Genomic DNA, 19370 nt, shown 5'->3' with positions numbered 1-19370 from the left:
GTTCTAGTGGAGTCTAGGACACTGGGAATCAAACAGTTGTAACCAACATCTGTGCTATAATGTCACATTATTCCCTGCCACGAGGTCTGTTTAACAGTGGTGTTCTACTACACACGAAGCACATGTTTTCAAATAACTACATTACAGCACATGACTTTGTTGTCCAAAGTATGTAGAAGAGACTGTGTCCACTATTTCTCCAGTGTTTTAAAGTCTGGGGAGGTGATATGCTAGAGACACAGTACCCAAGAACAGAAGGTTCTTTTCTTTTTCTTTCATAGTGCTATTCAAAGTTTTACTTCCTAATGAGCCTCAATTTCCTCATGGTATTTGGTGATAAAAATGCTTACATCTGAATTGAAGTTTAAAGACGATTAAGTATGCCCCCTGCCCCACCAGAAGGCCTGGAGCAGAGAACTTTAAGAAATGTTTCTGTTACTGTTGCATTCGAGTGCCACACCGTGCCCCAGCTGTATACATGGCACTTCCCATTGAACAGATTCAGCAAACTGAGGCCAAAGGGCTCGAAAGCTGTCGCACTTACTCTCCTTTCATCTGTGTAGCTTCCCAGTAACTAGATGAGGTTAACCACCTTTAATGTAACAAGTGACTAAAGACTGTCATGATTAGAGAGGTTTCTATAGAACTTAAGAACAAGTTTCCCCTTCTATGAACAGTATTTCTTTCCTAGGCGAAAAGCACACTCCAATTTTGAGGAGGCAGTTTAAATGGGCACAGATGTGCAAACTCAGCATGATGGAACAGTAGAAATCGGCTTTGCCATTGTGAACACCGTACTGTGAATCCCAGCTCTGCCTGTTGTCTGCTGTCCAGTTTGCTGAGCCTCTGTCTGCTCAGCGGAAATGCAGACAGCATCAGTGCAGAATTCATGTGGCCGTGATGATTATGTGTTAAGACAGTGCCTGGTAAAGATAAAACGCGTAGTACATATTACTGATTGTGATCTGATATGAAATCACGAACATTAATTATACATGTAAAATATACAGAAGAATTTTGTTTAAAAGAGTATCCCATATATCCTTTTAATCCCAGCACCCAAGAAGCAGAGGCAGGTAGAACTTACTCTAAGTCGGAAGCCATCCCATTCTGCCTATCAGTTTCTAGGCCAACCAGGGCTACACAGTGAGACTCTTCTGTATCAAAAAGAAAAGGGGAAGAAAGAAAGAAAGAAAGAAAGGAAGGAAGGAAGGAAGGAAGGAAGGAAGGAAGGAAAGAAGGAAGGAAGAAAGAAAGAAAGGAAGAAAGAAAGAAAGGAAGGAAAGAAAAGAGAAAAGAAAAAGCATAGAACAAGAACAGCAAAGCTTTTATGGCTCTCACTTTGTTATGATTTTGGTCACACATTTTTTATGTTGTAGCTTGAACTTGGGGCTTCGTGCACACTAGGCAAATACCCCCTCCCCTTCTCTCACAAAGCCACATTCGCAGAAGTGTTTCTTCTCTGCTGCTGCATGCCTCCATGTCCATTCAGTAGGCAGCATGTGAGTCATTAGCATCGAGGTAATACACAGGAGTTCACGGCTGTGAAGTGTCCCACCAGGTCCAGAGGCAGATTCTGTTGAAGTGTGTGTGACATTTGTTCGTTTCTTATTAGGCCCCAAAGAAAGAAGCAGCCATGAAGAAAAAACAGGACAAAGGTCTGTCTCTCTGAGATGCCAAACTCAATTTTATAAACTCAACTACCTAAGACAGAACTACAGCCAAGTATCCTAAGCTCTGGCTTCAATGTTTCTGGGGTCTTTGCTCTGTTTGTGGCTACAGTGGCTGGCCCCTAAGGAGAAGTCCTGATGGAGGCACTATGACACAACATGATGTCACATGACATGATGTCATCCATTACACCATGTAAGTTCAGGGCACAGCATACATGCAGTTGGCAGGTGGCCTCACCAGTTATCACAGGTTTAGCGAGTGTGTTTTGTTTAAACGGTTGAGAAACTCTCCAAGGCTGAGGTCTATCAGAGGGAAACACTCGCCCTCTCTAGTCAACAGTGATTTCTGTCCTGCACTATGCCATCCAATTCTGAACTCTGAAGCTTCGTCTTAAAGCTAATACTTTGGGGATGCTTCCTTTAATGTTTCTTAAACCCACCTTTGTAAGAACAATCAGTTCCAACTGTATAATCCCAAGCTACAGATACACTGTTGTAAGAATTTCATGGAATCTTACAAGTTGGTATTTAAAAGGTCTTTACAAGGCAGTCCTTTCATCCCCAGAATACGTTTATGTATGGCATCATGCTGTGGGATTTGGTTCAGGATTCTCCCAGCTTCCTCAGCCATCAGGACTTAGAAGCACTCTGGGAAGCATTCACATGTTTCCTGAATGAATCCATGGTTGTTAGTCTATACTTGATGTCTCTGTGCCAGGTTGGACTTAAGGACAGATGAATGTCATACCACGGCAATAGATTCCTGAGTGGCATAGTCTTATGAATGAGCCTGGACCTGCAACCTCTCATCTGCTTGTCTTCTTGTCTGTTCTGTTTACATTACCAGACCATGGCAAGTGCATCCCCCAAGCTGGCTCCCTCTGCCTTCCTCCCTGCTATTGGTCCATGGTTGCTGGCTACCTTTATCTTTGTAAAGCACGTGGCGGATCTTGCCTTCAAAGCTGACTTCAAGGCAAACAGTTCACACAGCAAATACCTTAGTCCCTTACTCGTCAAAGCCAGGGCAACAGTGGAGCTTAGAAGAGAGTTTCAGTGCAGGATGAGGAATGTGAACACTTCATTATAGAAGATGGTTGTGATGCCAGGCAAGTAGACCATGGTTTAAATGGGCTGGCATGTGTACAACGTAGGGGAAATGTCAGATGCACCCATGTAGATTCCCTGACACCCTTGTGTTCTTCTTGAGTGGGAAGCAAAGCCTCAGATGGTTTTGGACCTGAAACCTCATGTTTAGTTTGTATCCCCTTTGGTGAAATGGGTTGAGAGGAATAGTTAAACTCATAATGAAACGTGTAATTAAAAAGTTAAGGAATACTTTTGTCTCTTTATCTTTGCCTGCGAGTTCATGTCTGTCACTGTGAAGAAACGCATACAGCCGTCTACTTGAGACCAGAGGAGTGCTTTGGGTGTTGGTCCTTGCCTTCTGCTTCCTTTGAGACAAGGTGTCTTGTTTGCTCCTGAGTGAGCCAGGGTGGCTGGCCTGGGAGTTTCTGGAGCTTGTGTTGTCTCTGCCTCCTGTGTCACAGTGGAGAGCTACTATTATAAACACACATGACTGGGGCAGGGTTCATATGGATTCTGGTCATCTGAATTTAGATCCTGATACGTGAATGGGATCACTGTGCCAAGCCTAAAACGAAGCTTTTAATCCAACAATTAAGGTAAAAAATTATTGAGAGCTAGTACACTGCTTTATAAACTCCCAGGTGAAGAGAACTGCATTAAGAATATATATATACTTACACATATATGTGTGTATATATTTGTGTATACATATATACGGATATATATTACTTTAAGATGTCTTTAAAATAACATGATCAATATACTCATTCCTCTTCACCTTCTTCCCTGAGTTAAACTATAAAGAAAACAGATAAATGTTTTATCGGTATTTACGAGGCAACGTGTGCAGCCAGGGATTTGGGATTCTACAAACCACATAAATCTTAATTCCACAGAATCCCCTTTGTGTGCTATGGAGTAAACAGGGCTCATCTGAAGGAGAAAGGAAAGAGAAGTTTGCAATGTCTGGTGATGCGGTGATGCCTGCTTGTTGCTAGACCATAAGACTCCAGGCATCTTAGTGATTGGGAATCATTAGCAAAACCAATCCACACCAGCATCTTTTTTAATTATGTATGTTTGTGTGTCTGTTGGTAGGGGTCCAGAGGTGTCAGGTCCCCAGAGGTCCCACTGATTGTGAGCTCCCTGACATGGGCTGGGTGCTCTGCTTGTGCTTTTAACTGCTGAGCCATCTCTCCACTCTCTACATAAGACTCTTTCAAAAAGAGGGCTGAATTTGGAAAATCTTCAAAATAATGCCCTTCAACACTGTGTGTCTGGGAATTTCAGTGAGTTCGGAGATGTAGATCAGAATGTTTCACTTCTCTTTTCATTCAGCTTTTCCCTGAAAAGCTGAGAAAGGTCAAGTGACAGACTCTTAAATTCTTATGCTGGAAGTGAAGTGTCCTTCCTAGTGAAACTCTTAGGAAGTTAAAAGTAGCAATTCTACCGCAAACATGGACTCTTGCTTGGCTTCCCATGAGAGGTTCACTCTGCGCATGCCAGGGAGGGCAGTTCATGGAGAGTGATTACTTAAGAGGTCGTACTTAGCATTCTGAGCTGGTTTTGAATAGGCACCTGAAGACTTCACACCATGTGAAGAACCAGGCAGGGCTGGGGAGGAAGCTCAGCTGGTAAAGTGAACTCCGCCATGCAAGCATGCGGACCCGTGTGAAAACAAGCTGGACAGAGCTGTGTGGGCTTGCCACCCCAGTGCCACGGAAGTGGAGACAGGCAGGGGCCACCTGACCACGCAGCCAGACCTACTCACTGAGTTCCAGGTAAAAGTGACAACTGGTCTCAAAAAACAAGGTCCTGAGGAATGACGTCAGAGGTTGTCTGGCCTGGGCACACAGATGTACCGCCTCCCACCCCCCACCACCCCCCCGCCCCTCCGAATGTGTCAGAGGCAAACCACAGTCAGGCTTCCTGAGGGGCTCTGCTTCTGGCCTTTGCGTGATTTTCATCTCCTGGTATATTCCAAATGAAGCAATCAGAAGAAGAAAAAAAGAAATCAGAACAGTACTCTGAAAGGAAAAAATTTGAGGCAGAATTCTAAAAGGATTAGTGTATTTCCTCCCTCCCTGTGAGAATGACTGATGATCGGTTTAACTTTGCTTCCTAGTGATTTATTTGATCCTGTATGCTGCTTGGGAACAGTCTGCGAGGCCGTGTTTAGACAACTCAAGGTAACTATTTGCTTTTAAGATGTAAAAATAGAGCAGAAGAGGAGCCACTTCCCTGCTGGAATGAATCCAGAGAGCAGCTGAGAGGCTGCATCTGAACCAGAGAGAGTTGCGATAGCATATTACTAAAAGTGAGGAAGCATTTGAAATACAGAACCATAGGCCTGTATATGAAATAGCCATAGGCCTGGTGCACAGCAAGCTGGCCAGAGAAAACCCATCGTAATAACCCACTTCTCCATCACCCGCTCTGCCTCTCCAGTGAGCGGATTTAGACTCTGCTGAACTGAAACTGACAAAGTCTAATATGAAGAAAGCAGATGTGCTCTCTTTTGTCCGCCCATTGAGAAAGCTGTCTTGTGTGTAATTTTGATTTCAGACCCATGATGCTGCTGAGTGTGGCCACTAGAAGGAGAATTTCCCATCAGGCTGTGAATGTGCCCAGGTGCCCACATCAGTTTTTAGACTGTTCTCCATCCTGTTAAAGCTTTACTTTATAGGCCTCATTCGTTTAGTCATCTGCATTTCTTGTCAATTCCACTACGGACGAGGCAGTGGACAATCACTAGGACTGCTAGGAAGGCAATCTCCCCCTACCGTGTTGGAGTTCATAGCCATGGAGGAGGCATAAGCAAATACGCCATTACACTTGAAGAAGCTCGTGGCGGGGGGTTCTAATTGGAGACATTAATATAGTTAAGATGTCAGAGAGAACTTTTTCTGAGAATGGAGATACTAAATAATAGAAACGTGTAAAAGTGAAAAGAAAGAACATGTGAGAAAACAGCAGGGGTTAGGGAAGACATTCTCCAATAGGTTTCTCTGTCTGTCTGTCTGTCTGTGTATGGGGGGAGCAAAAACAGCAGACTGAGACAGAGGAGACAGAAATCAGAAATGACAGGGATGGGTGTTGGAAGGCAGAGGCAGTACATCAGAATTTCTTGCATGTATGAAGGTTTTGTTACAATGAAAGACAGTAAAATTAATAAACTGAAGAAAAGGAAGTCAGTGACAGAGAGGAAGCAGAGACTGAGTCTGCGCAGAGGGCTGTGCGGTTCACAGGCAGGGACGGAGAGTAGAGCGGAGCCAGGTCAGACAGAACCTCATTGCACCCATTATGCTAATCGTGATGGAAAGCCACACAAAGCACTAAGCAGGGATACAATGTTTGGGATGGGCAAAGGAATGTCCACCACTGTGGAGCCAAAAGGAAAAGGAGTATTTGATGCCAGCTAGAAGGGCTATGTGTCAGTCCAGGTGGGATATAGCAGAGAGGCCAGAACCGGGTGAGGTCTTCACATTACAGATCTGGCAATGAACTAAATCTGGGCTGGGAGGGGCATGAGAAAGCAGGAGGAGGTGAATGATAACAGATCTCAGGCTTGAGAGGGTTCAAGTTTACAGAACACAAGAGCAGGACTAATTTCCTTTCACATAAAAGATTTGAAATTGTAATCTCCACTCACTGTCTCATTGTGCTGTCTCCCTCCTGATTTAGTTGTCTCTTTAACTACTGCTGACTCCCAAACCATCTCTCCAGATGCAACCTTGGCGTCTAACTCAAGTCCTGAAGTGACCGCTCCCTAGTAGACATTTCCTTACGACAACCATCTTTTGACCTCATAACAGCTGGCTCAACTAAGCCTTGTCTACCCTATCTCTTGCTTCTATCCCTGTCTCACCAAAGTCCTAGACTTCAAAGCCAGTAGTTGTCTTTAAGACCTCTTTCAACCATGGACCTGACTGTCCTGAGCTCTATGAATTAATTCTTCTCTCAAATTATCTTTTGGTTGTCTGTCTTTTCTTCCCCACACAAATAATATCCTTGCTCTCACGCCCCAGTAACTAACCTCCTCCTCCCCTCATCTGATATTTTTCAAATCACAGTTGTTGAGTAATATGTTCAAGAATGATTTGAAAAACTGAAAAAAATCATCTGGGTGGTGGTGGCACATGCCCTTAATCTTGGCACTCAGGAGACAGAGGCAGGTGGATCACTGTAAGTTCAAGACCATCCTGGTCTACAGAGCAAGTGCCAGGACAGACTCCAAAGCTTCACAGAGAAGCTTCACCCTGTCACAAACAAATAAACAAAAACATTCATTCATGTATCCAATACTGAACCACAATCTTTTGATTATCTTGTAAAGCTTTTTAAAAGAGGTTATCACATATAAATTTCTAGAAAAGTAATTCCAGTCTCTACATGTCCCATTCTTTTCTTCATAGCTTTCCCAAATAGTTTCAAAGTGCAACTCTGGTGGTGAACGTTCCATGAGCACCGACTTAGGCTCCTCCGTAACCCAGCAAATAAAGTCTCACAGACTGGGTTCCAGAACCTTTAATTCCTAGTGTTCAGACAAAGTTCAAACCTAATCCATATTCCCCCTTCTCATCACCCCCACACACATTACCTCCCTTCTACCCACCCCATCAAACACATCTGTTGTATACTCATGCCTCTCCCATTCATCCTCATAGATTTAAAACATCAAGGGAATTTGACCTGTTTGAGCCTACCCAGTCTCCAGTGGTCCTCTTGGACAACACTGGTCTCATTTTTCTTCTCTATCCATTCTTTTCCCTGTTGGGTAGTAGGGTTCTCTACAATTTTAAGTTCTTTCTGCATGATCCATCTTTTGGTACCTAATTTATCACTTGCTTATGTTTAAATGTGTTGCCTTTTTCTACTTATTCATCAAAGATAGAAAATTACATTCTATAAAATGAAAGACTGATGGAAAGTTGATTTTGTTGCCAAATCAATCTAATGTGCGTCTTTGAACAAATAATTTATCTTCTGTTAGTTAGGACAGTATCACAGAATTTTGGACAATATGAGTTGAAGTGTCTGATAAAGACACATAAAGTAACCAATATTTAATGATTTTCCTCGGTAAACTTCATCATTTAATTGTATCAAGTAAACCTCTATTTTAGTGTACTTTCCTTCAAAACATTGCATTTAAACTGGGTGCGTTATTTGAGGGCAACATCAGTCCCTTGCACACTGAGCATGTATCCAAATGTTACCAGAGTATCAACTATTGGCTGGAAGAAACAGAAGAGTGAAAATTTGAAAGTGGAGAGAGAGGAAACAGCATGGACATGAGCCTAGCCTGCATTAACCCACCTATCTGCTCATCCTTGAATGTTCCCTTTCCTTTAATGCAGGCAAGCAAACAGCAAGTTTAAAAATGCTCAAAGGCAAGCTGTTTTCTAAGGCAAGTTTCTTTTTAAATAAAGGTCTCAGGAAATGGCAGCACCCTCTGTAGTCTCTCACCTGCTGTCTGGGACCCCCACCCCTGCGCACCACCTTACCTGGACTGTATATCATCCACCACATTGTACTCCCTAGCTGTGATACACACACACACACACCCCTGCACACCACCTTACCTGGACTGTACATCATTCCCCACATTGTACTCCCTAGCTGTGACACACACACACATCCCTGCACCACCTTACCTGGACTGTACATAAACCACCACACTGCACTCCCTAGCTGTGACACACGCACACACACACACACACACACACACACACACACACACCTGCACACCACCTTACCTTGACTGTACATCATTCCCCACATTGTGCTCAGGCTTGGTTTCTCGTCTCTCAAAGCACATCTACAATGCAACTTCAAAGAATAAGCACCTTTTGGTCACCTCCGGCTATTTTTCTTACCTCCTGTGCTCTATAAAAGAACAGCAAAAACCCAAACAATTAACCCCAAGGAAGGTCTTGACGTAAGAAGGGCAGTGTTGTACTGATGATGGAGGTAACTGAGCCAAGAGGGAGCCCATGATGTTTTCATGGTCTTACTTCAAGGCTTGAGGCTTTATCAGCCCACGGTCAAAGCTCAAACTTCGCTTGCTAAAAATGGCTTCCTCCACTGAGGCATTATTTGAAAGAGGGTGCCCAGGGATTTCGGGCACTCACAAGGTGCATTGGGACACAGTGAATTGAGAAGGGAGCAATGGCATGAGTAGGTCCACGGTGCATTGGACATTTTCATACAAAAAGAAAGGCTACAAACAGAAGCTGAGATATTGGCAATACGCTTCGAGGAGCCTTAGTACGGGCAGGGTGCAGACTCCTTTAGTCACTTACATGTCATTCAAGGCACTGCTTATGTCAGCTGTGCAAAATGGGGTCATTTCTGTCACAAAAGTGTCGTGTAAGCTAAGGAAATTACCTGTGCAAAGAGGCTGAACAGTGTAGATCACGGTTGTCTGTTATTGTGAGGGGTTAACTGTCATGTCCAGGGTTACAGAGTTCAAAGATGAAGGGCTTTGGGATTTGAAAGTTGGGGTTTTAATGGTTCAGTGGCCAAGCTGGGGATGCTTTTCCAGGAAATTGTTAAAAGCCGAAATGACATTAAAGCATGGGGCAGCTGCCGGTGTGGAGGCAGACTTTCCTTTCAAAGAAACAGTCTCCCCAAGGAAAGAGTGAGGGTAATTGACCGAAGGCCAATGAGGACACGGAAGGGGTTCAGAATTTCCCTCAAAAGGCTGGCTGTGGGGCTGGAGAGACAGTGCAGCAGCTAAGAGGGTTTCTGTTGCAAGAGGGAGCAAACCAGTTTTCCTTTAAATCCATTTAACTCCAGCTCTGAAATCTGAGAGATCTGATGTCTTCTCTGGGCCTGCAGGCCTGCGCGTGCGCGTGTGTGCACACACACAGACAGACAGACAAACACACACACACACACACACACACACACACACACACACACAGAGGGGAGCAAACCAGTTTTCCTTTAAATCCATTTAACTCCAGCTCTGAAATCTGAGAGATCTGATGTCTTCTCTGGGCCTGCAGGCCTGCGCATGTGCATGTGCGAGCGTGCACACACACACACACACACCACACCACACACACATACACATACACACACACACACACACACAGAGAGAGAGAGAGAGAGAGACGGGTTAAATAAATCTTTAAAAGAAACGTCTTAAAAAGGTTGGTTGTGAGACCTCTTAGTAGTTGGTGAGCTAGCATGGTCCTGTGCTGTGTGGGTGGCACATTGATACTTCTCATCTATTTCCCATCATTCTTCCAGCTGTGGATTGGTTTTCATCACCCCCACCTATGGACAGAAAACTGAATATAAAGCACACCAAGAACTCTAGAGAACGAATCTCTCACCAGTTCCCCTGTCTCCAAACAGGGGCCACACTGCTTGGTTTAACTATGAACATATAACTCCTGCCTTTGGAACCTGAGTAATCAAACTATGCCATTCCCACGGCAGATCAAGGAGCAAAACCCATGCAGAATTGTTCGTATTTATAGAATTACTTGCTAATAAGAGCTTCCAAATACACACCAATAGCACACTGTATTGGCCAACAGGCACTGGGCTGGACACCAACCATCCCTAGGGAACATGTAGTCAGCGCTCACCTCAGTTCAAATTAACCCTAAAATTCTCATTTCTTGCACTTGAAGAAAAGAGACTCAGAAAAAGTGATCATATTGCCCCAAACCCACAGTTTGTTTGTAACGCTGTTGTGATTCAAGCTGCAGCCACCTGTACCTAAGACCCTGAAGAACTGTAAGGGATCCTTGCTGGTCCTTCAACACACCTGGCTGTAGCTCAGCAAGCACAGAAATGATACCCAAGATCTACAGACTTGAGTCATGATAACCCAAAATGACCATGTCGGGAGCTCCAGGGCAAGAGCAGAAGCAATTTTGTGTATTAAAATCTCTCCCTCCCTCCCTCCTTCCCTCCCTCCCTCCCTCCCTCCCTCCCTCCCTCCCTCCCTCCCTCCCTCTCTCTCTCCCTCCCTCTCTCTCTCTGTCTCTCCCTCTCCCTTCCTCCCTCTGTCCCTCTCTCTCCCTCTCCCCTCTCTCCTTTCCTCTCTCCCTCCCTCTCTCTTCATTTATCTTGTGTCTCTCTGTATGTTTCTGTGTCTCTATGTATGAGTGTCTGTCCATCTGTATGTCTGTCTTTCTGTCTCCGTCTCCATCTCTGTCTCTCTCTTTCCCTCTCTCTGCTTGCTAAGCAAACCCTCAACGCCTCATGATTATAGGTTCATTTCAAATGGTGAATGTGAAGAATGGTAGGATAACAGCATTCCCACCATGGACTCTATTCTAAGAAGGAACAAAAAAATGTGATGTGTTTTGTTACAGAGTTCACAATTTTTCCTTAATGTATCAAGTTGTTTGTCCATCCTTCTTGTATTTTGAAAAAAAATGATGTAAGTAGGATGAACATGTGGAAGATGGAAAGTATCTTCTGCTACCAATCTCTAAGATAATTGAGACTGGCAAACCATTTTTGAATAAAATACTAATCATATATTAATTTTGTTTGCCTGGTAGTTCCCATAACCTCAAATGTCAAGGACACTATGTACACTCTATTCTTCTTCTTTCTTTGGTTTTTCAAGACAGAATTTCTCTGTGTACCCTTGGCTGTCCTAGGACTCAATTTATAGACCAGTCTGGCCTGGAACTCACAGGGAGCCACAAGCCTCTTCCTCTGCCTCCTGAGTGCTGAGATTATAGGTGTGTGCCACCATACCTGGCTAGATTCTTCTTCTCTTGTTTTCCCCAAGTCAGTTTGCTTCCAAGCGCAGGACTGACTGTAACATCTCCCAGATCAGGAAGTGCTCAGGACACAGAGCATAGCTGTCTCTATGCCTATATGATATTTTTGTAGCTGCTACAATTCAAGAAAATATAACAATTATCCCTCATTTTGCTTTTTCTTTTAATTGTAAAAAATCAAACCCTTTCTTATTCTGAAAGGATCATAATGTATGTTCAAAAGCAATGGCCTAGTAAGCTCTACACTGAGAACCACAGTAGCTGACTGTACTTGTAAGTCAACACCACAGCCACTTCTGACTGCCCTAGGGGTGCTGTTTGTAGTGCATCCATCTTGGCCAAGTAGATCAGCGTTAGATGCCATCCATATTTCATAGACATAATAGGACCCAAGGCCTTCTCACTGGCGGAGCTTCGGTAACGTGGAGCAGAAGAGACTCCCCTGTCTGGTGTTGTCCTGGTGCACTTTGTCTCTGCCTGTCCCCCTGTCCCTAAGATGAAACTGTGCTGATTCATATAAATCAGTGCCAATAAAGCATTACAGCAGAATTCTGCCTGACCCTTCAGTTGAAACTTGAACTTAAAAATGTTCTTCTTTAAACTCACTAAAGATTTGTGCTAGGCACATAAAACATGAGGTGAGAAACATTTCTTTTGTTGTCCTACCCATGCAGACATTTGGCATCATGTTCAAAAGAAAACTAAGAGTTTGGGCTACTTCCTGATTTCAGATATGTGCTGCCATATCTAGTTTGACAAAAGGCTTTTTAAAAAGATGAAATAGATCCCAGAGTTTTTTTTAAATGCTTTCTAAAAACATCCAGAGATTGGGCAAATAGCGCGAATGCAAGGAAAGATGAGGACGGGAGAATGGGAGTGATGAAATCCATCACTAAGCACACTTGGGTCAGCTTCAACTTCTCCTCCCTTCCCCTCTCCCTCTCCCTCTCCCTCTCCCTGTCCCTGTCCCTCTCCCTCTCCCTCTCCCTCTCCCTCTCCCTCTCCCTCTTCCCCTCCCCCTCCCCCATGCTGTCCCTGTCCCTGTCCCTCTCCCTGTCCCTGTCCCTCTCCCTCTCCCTCTCACTGTCCCTGTCCCTCTCTCTTCCTCCCTCTACTTCTCCCTTTCTCTCTCTTTCTCCCCCATCCCTCTCTCTTTCTGCCTCTCTGCCTGCCTTTCTGTCTCTATGTGTATCTCTGTCTCTCTGTCTCTGTGTGTCTTTGTATCTCTCTCTTTCTCTGTCTCTCTGTCTGTGGTGTGTGTTTGTGGGTACATGTGTACATGCAGAGTCCAGGGTTAGGTTTCTTTTTGAGCCACATCCCACCTTATTTTTATTATATATTTTATTTTAATTAAAATATAATTATATCACTACCTTTTCCCCTTCTTTCCTGAAATCCTTCCCATGTGCCCCCTTACTCCTCAAACTGGTGGTCTCTTTTCTTTATTAATGTTACACACACACACACACACACACACACACACACACACACATATATATATATATGCATAAATGTATAACTACAACTTGTTGAGTCTGTGTAGTGTGACTGACTACACTGGTATGAAACAACCAGTTAGGGCATCATTCCTAGGGGAGACCAATCCTCCCTCTTTCAGCAGTCATCAGCTGTTCTTTGGGAGTGGGGCCCCATAAGGTTTCCCCATTTCATGTTAGCATGTCTGTTGGTATTGTCATTATTCAGGTCTTGTTTAGGCAGCCATATATCATGGATATAGCAGCACTGTCATTTCTAGTAGACACAATCTTACATCAGACTTCCTGGTCCTTTGGCTCTTACAATCTTTCCATCTCCTCTTCCTTGATCTTCCTTGAGTTTTAGTTGTTGTATTGAAGAAGTTGTATTACAGATGTATCCAATGAGACTAGGTTTCCCATAATCAATTGATCTCTGTGTTCATTTTAAGCACCACTTTCACTTGGGTGGCTGCTCCTAAGAGTCTCCTGACTCCACCTCCCCAGTGTTGAGACTATGGGCATATGTCCTCGCAGGTACTCGTGACTGAGCAGTGAGCCCTTAATTACTGAGCCATCTCTCCCCACCTTCAAATATACTAATGGTAGTGCAGAACTGTTCAAATTGTTTTTTCAAAAATATAACCTTCGGTATAAATGAGGGCAAGCAGAGAAGAAAGGACAGCAGTCACTGAAAATCAATATAAAACAGCCAAATTGTTTTAACAAAAACTCTTATACTTAATAATAGCTCTTTTGACTACTGGTTTCTGTATCAGGTGCTAGACAAAGCTCTCTGCATGATTATCTCGTCACATCTTGATGATAAAACTATATGCAGGATTTTTTTTTTAGTTTTCACAGGATGAGTTTGAGGCACGAAGAGGTTCTGCAACTTGGCTAAAATAGAACAGTTAACAGTGATTCAAAGTCAGGTTATCTAACCTTTATCCCAGACTTCACATGCTTAATCTCTCTTACAAAGATATTCCAAATATCTATGCCTATAAAACAATGACCTCCAGAGAAGATGGTTATGAGTAATTCCAATGAACGTCTAATAAGGATTCAGCTATGAGATACTTTCCAATCAAATCTTGAAATGGCCATTGCTACCAAAGCACCACACCTATTCATCACTTGCTGTCATAGAAAGAGGATGAAAACGAAGGGAAATTGAGAACATTCACATCATTCATATTTAAAGAGAAAAACATTTTTCTTATCAGAGTCATCTTGAACATTACCAGAAATGACAATTCCTTCCATTCTTTTCTGATGGAAGAAAAGTACCTATAAAAAACCAATTTAACTCCATTTTTCAACTTCCAGTATTGGATCTCTGCCAATAGCCGCACATGTAATTTTGTTTCTCCTGAAGAATGAAGACCACGACTTCACACAACTTCTGTGAAATCAGTATAACTTCTATTCATGGAAGAGTGCTTGCCCAGCATGTATGAAGTATTACAGTACATCCCCAGCATCACACAAAGCCTCCGTGAGTCCAGCACTCAGGAAGTGGAGGCAGGAGGATCAGAAATCTAGGTCATCCTCAGCTATATGGGGAATTTAAGGTCAACCTGTTCCATGAAGTTATTTACAAATTTGTATTGATTACTCCTCAGGAAAACACTGGATAAGATCCAAAAGCATATGGGTGTTGTGTAAAGGGCATGGGTTCCTGCTTTCTGAAAATGACTCCTCTATGGATTGGAGCTGTCTATGGAGGCCTTTACAAGGCTGAAGAATCGGCCACAGTTAATGAAGGAACCAGGACCCCGGCACACGGGATATCAATTCTTTCCCCTGTTAACATAAGACTTGACCTGGCTCTCATCAGCAGAATTCTGATAGCAGTTTTCTGTAGCACACCACTTTATCTACTAGGGTTTTTTTGTGTGTTTTTATTGTGTATTTAGATATTATAACCATTTCCTCAGAACAAATGTGCATTGGACCAAGGCTATGATAAATGACTGCTATTGGACACAAAGGTTTCTTTTTCCGAGATGAGAGCAAGGAGGTATTGGCTAGAGAAATAAGAAGGGTGGGAATTCCCAATGGATGACTTCAGAGTAAGAAAGCAGAATGGACAGGTTAGATTGGAATGTAAAATGTCTCCTGCAACTCTGGGAGGCTAGGCTACGGGGTATAGGGTTCTTTCCTAGTCTCTGTGACAGCCTAGATTTGTTCTACAAAATAGACCTTTCAAAAGGGCGTTAGAACAGAGATAGTCCTCTGTCCAACTGCTTTGGTTGGCAGTCCCTGAAAAGATACAGAAAGGGAATCACCACCCTTTTATTTACCTTAGGAGAAAGAAATTTGTAATCATAGATTCCCCCAAAGAAGCAGTTATGGAATATCAGGAAAAATACTATAGCAGGTTATCATGAGGAAAAGTTCTGAACTGTAGATTGGGCTGCCCATAAATGACTCTAAGCGCTCCTTAGAGGAATGTCAGAGTTTAGTTTGTGCCCCTGCTCCTCCCACAGATGTGACAGATGAACTGAGATTCAAAGAGGTCCTGGGACTTAGCCACCACCAAGGTAGTCAGCAGCATAAAACCTGGACATGAAGCCTTGTGAGAGTCACATGCCTAGGGCTCCCCTCCGGCTCTGCACTGGGTCTCTGGCTGAGCTTCTCAGTTAGCAAAATGACTGTATTTGTTCTGTGAGACTTAATAAGAAGATCCATAGATTGTTTATTAGCTCTTTACAAAGAAATGGGGAAGAGTTCAATTTCTTCTTCATTGCTATTACTAAGTGGACCAGATTGGATTCCTGTATCGCTTAGGGTTTCTTACAACTAGCGTGAAGTTCTCTATTTTAAACGAAGACAGTTTTTTAAATTAATTTTTATTTAAATTAAAAACAATCTTATTTTGCATACCAATCCCAGTTCCCTCTCCCTCCTGCCCTCCCATTCCTTTCATTGGCCTCCCATCCCAGCCCCCATCCACTCCTCAGGGAAGGTGAGGCCTCCTATGCGGGATCATCAAAGTCTGACACATCATTTGGGGCAGGACAGAGCCCCTCCACCATATATCTAAGCTGAGGGAGTATCCCTCCATAGGGAATGGGCTCCCAAATTCCATTTTCACACTAGTGATATATACTGGTTCCACTGCAAGAGGCTCCATAGACTGCCCAGGACCCCCAACTGACACCCACATTCAGGGAGCCTGGTTTGGTCCTATGATGATTCCCCAGGTGACCAAGACAGTTTTAAATTGCCCATGGAATACACAGATATAAAGAGTAATGATTTAGTTGCTATACTCGGTACATTGTTTGAAATCCAGACACAAGGAGAAAGGAAAGTCTTCAAGCCTAAAAAATGGCAAACATCTAAAGACTTATTTTAGGAAATTATGAAGCAGTGTAAACAGAGACAAGGCCAGTGAGTCTCCTCCCAGTAGTTGTTCCAGCTCTGAGAGAGGAATAGACAGATCATCTCTTTGACCTTTTTCATTTCTGACTTTTATCTCAGGTTTTGCCATCATTCTACCAAAGATGACAAAAATGATGCAATAGATGATAGCTGTGGAAAGTCATAAAAAGAATTATAAATACATTTGTTTCAGTGTCAGATGCTTCATCTAGAATGGTAGCATGCAAAATAACGAAGTACATGTTGTTGAATCGGCTCTGTTTCAATGGGCTCGTCACTACTTTCGTTGGCTGCACCCAGCCAGTTGCTGTTGACTTTGCATGGTTGAATGCCCTGCTCCCCAGGCCACAGTTCCAGGGAAGACAAGGACAATAGTCACTGTATTTTTGGACCAATGTACCTAGGCATCATTCTTTTGTGTGTATCATACTCCTGGACCACTGTGGGAGATGATAAAGGAGGAGAGGGAACAGGGTGAGAACACAGAGTAGCAAGGGCAGCACACACTGCGTATGAGCGGGAATCTCCCAGACAACTGTGCTGTGCACTCAGCCCTTGAGCTGGGAAGACTATCATTGCTACACACAGAGAAGATAAAGAGAGCAATATTGGTTTGGGTATTTCAAATATGGTCTAAAAGATGGAAAGCTATAGCTAGTGCAGTGTTTTGTCTCTGGACTTCTCTTGTAAGGTCAGAAGTGAGGGTATGCATTTTGCATAAAGAAGAAAAAAGTAAGAAGTGACTTTTTTTCTTCTCTGAGTTTGATTTAGACAGTCTTGACAGTTCTCATGTGTATTTTCTTGTATGTTAAAAATAGTATGGTATTCATTTACAGGTCTCACATTCCAATTCAAAATACTAGCGTCTTGAGATTTTTTTCTGAGCCTTTGAAATTCCCAATTATTTTACTGTCAGAATTTTCTTCTGTTTGATAAATTTCTGAAAGAAATTCTGTCTAGACATGTACCCAGAATTGGAAAAGAGATACAGACACCTAGATGAGTGGAGAAAGAAAACAGTTGAAAGGGTGTTTTTGTCAATAGCGCTTTAGACATCACAAGTATTAATTATTTAAAACTGTGCTGGTCTCTACTCTGATTTTACACACATATTAATGGCTTCATGAACACCCAACAGTGTCCTTGCTGTTAATTATTCACACACTGTGTTAGTCTTTATTCTGATTTTATACTTATAGGAATGGCCTCACAAACATTTCACTGGTTTTTTCTTCTTCCTCTAAAAATTAGATCAAGGTATTTGAGTGATGAGGAAACACATACAAATTCAAACTGGCAGCAATTCATGAGTCCCTAATATTCAAGGATGCCCTGGGATACATCACTCACTTCACAAAATGATTACTAATGGCCTGACCACAAAACTGCTTAAGGACCATTTCATTTCAAATTAGCCAGAGGATGCAGACATAGTAAGGTCTAATATTCCTTCCAGGAGAAAGAAAGACAGACACACAGAGAGACAGAGAACTGCGAAAAGAAAAAAAAAATAGAAAAGACAGCGAGCAAGAGAAAATTTGGCAAAGAATTAGTGAGATTATTTTGTGATTTCAGATCAACCAAAAATACTTCCCATTTGTCAGCTTTGTTCTACTTATCTGAAGTCCTTTCTCTAAAGGGCTCATGTTAGAGCTACAGCATTGTATTGGCAGCAAGGCAGGTGAGAAGCAAAGCAATTGGCAGCCAATGGGGAAGCCTGGGCCTAAGAACCTCCCCCCAGGGAACAGGAAAACATTGATAACCAAAGGCAAGCAGAGGCTCATATGTGGAGAACACCTCTTATGATGCAAATGGCTCAAGCACCCTGGGGAAGCCACTACTACCCACAACTTAAACCTTAGGCTTTCTCACCAAAGCCAGAAATTGTCTTGTGGGCAAGCAGGCTCCAATTCAAACTATTTAATCAGTCAACAGTCAATCAAATCAATAAAGTGCATGCACTTCCGGTGCAAAGCTAAGGCTTCTTTTTGGGGGCAGGGTGTGTATTTGGATAATTGCCTCTGTTCACCAGTATGTTTAGGGATGCAGACTTCACGGGCATTAAATGATAACACGTGTGAACATTAGCTAACCATTTTGTATCAGTTAGGAATCAGGAATGCACGAAATGATTTTTAAAAGTCTTTGAAATAACTTGATGAAGTAAGTGCCATTCTGTCTTCAGATGTGACACTGAGACTTGACCACATTCATTCACCCAAAAGAATACAGCTGGCAAATAACACAACCAAGGTGCAAACCCAGCACTGCCTAGCCTCAGAATGAGCTCCTGTTCCCATGATGCTATCCCCTCATTAGGGACAGCTTTGTATCAGGCTCCAGATGGTCCCAGACACTCAAAAGCTCACAACAGAATGCCAATCTTCTGACACTACAAACCATACCATTCCCTTGGAATGCAAGGTCAATGCCCGGTGCAGAGAAATGTTTGGAAATATACCTGTCAAACTGAATCCACACATGCAGACTCTCTGTTCTAATAATTTATCATCTCTTTATGCTAGGAAATTAAGTATGAATCCATAAAATTTAGTCATAAGGATAATGTTATTTGAGCAAGAGCAAGATGGCATTATGAATAATAGATTTCAATCTATTAAGCACAGAGCTACAGCAACCGTTTAACAGGATAATGCGAGGATTATTATAGAATCTAAAGAGATTACTGTAAGTGGTGCATGATCCCTTCCCTATCAATAAAAGTAAAACAACGCAGAGGAATGGGCCTTAGTGTTTATTTGCTGCTGTGTGAGTGCTGTTGGCCACATTCGTTAGGACACGCAGGCTCTATTCTGAACAACTCTACAATTCCCAGCAAAAGCTAATCCATTTGACCTTAAATGTCCTCCTGGCTGGAATTGGGTGAGGTCAGATCAGATGGTGTCTTCGATCTGCCGAGTTCAAAGACCCATCTATTAAAGGGCCAAAATGGGCTCTATGCCCATGCAACCGGACATTCTCCC

General features: G+C 43.0%; 1 protein-coding gene across 2 annotated transcripts in view; it reads left to right on the top strand.

Moving 5' to 3' along the window:
* The window catches only part of Kcnmb2 (potassium calcium-activated channel subfamily M regulatory beta subunit 2), a 263021-nt gene that overhangs the window by 5016 nt on the left and 238635 nt on the right, over positions 1–19370 (top strand). Inside the window, exon 2 of one of the 2 annotated variants that reach the window (XM_040754535.1) lies at positions 4885–4948. The exons of the other annotated variant lie outside the window; for it this stretch is intronic. The gene's annotated coding sequence lies outside the window, so the exon portion shown is untranslated. The remainder of the gene's footprint in view (positions 1–4884; positions 4949–19370) is intronic. 2 annotated transcript variants of the gene reach the window in all.

Source organism: Mesocricetus auratus, unplaced genomic scaffold (genome assembly GCF_017639785.1).
Source record: "Mesocricetus auratus isolate SY011 unplaced genomic scaffold, BCM_Maur_2.0 Super-Scaffold_100011, whole genome shotgun sequence".
In the NCBI taxonomy this organism is placed as follows: domain Eukaryota; kingdom Metazoa; phylum Chordata; class Mammalia; order Rodentia; family Cricetidae; genus Mesocricetus; species Mesocricetus auratus.
This window is presented reverse-complemented; position numbering and strand designations above follow the sequence as displayed.